Here is a 639-nt window from a genome sequence, read left to right as displayed (position 1 = left end):
CCCAGAGGTGACAAAAATGATTTCTGTTCTTGTATCTAATCCTTCAGTAGGTCACAGAAATGTACTCTGATGAACATCTTTGTTTTACTTGTTATGCGGGGTTTTTTAAAAAACTATTTAAATGCCCTGGAATATAATGGAGAGAACAGCTCAGTTTGCCCAAACTGAAGGCCAGAGAAGGGAGAGATTCAAGATATGGCCTTCAGTTTGGCTAAGCTTCCAGCCCAATTCTTCACTTGGGTTCTTTCACAAGAACTCATTATGGCTTCCACAACCCTCTTACAGCAAATGTTCCACAAAGACTGTGACCTCCACCTGTGATAACTGCTCTGAAAAACAAACCAGCCCAAAAACTTTACCAGAAGTAAACTTTTTCAGCTTTCAAGGTCACTGAAACTTCATTAGTGCAATTTAGAGTAAATGCGCAAGATTTGGCATATGTTAAACGATTATTGGCACAATGTTCTCCAGTTCCATGTGCTATTCTTTGCACATGGGCCATAGCTCACTGGATCAGCCAGTTTGAGCCACTTTTTATGTTGGCAAGAATCCCTTCTCTTCCTTTTGAACACAGGAGGGAGAATTGCTTCATCCGGGCCTACAAGGCCTGGCCCTTAGGGTAGGTGTTTTTCTTTCTTT

Source organism: Octodon degus, unplaced genomic scaffold (genome assembly GCF_000260255.1).
Source record: "Octodon degus isolate 3935 unplaced genomic scaffold, OctDeg1.0 scaffold00014, whole genome shotgun sequence".
Lineage (NCBI taxonomy): Eukaryota > Metazoa > Chordata > Mammalia > Rodentia > Octodontidae > Octodon > Octodon degus.
The sequence above is the reverse complement of the archived record's forward strand: the minus strand, read 5'-3'. Positions refer to the sequence as shown.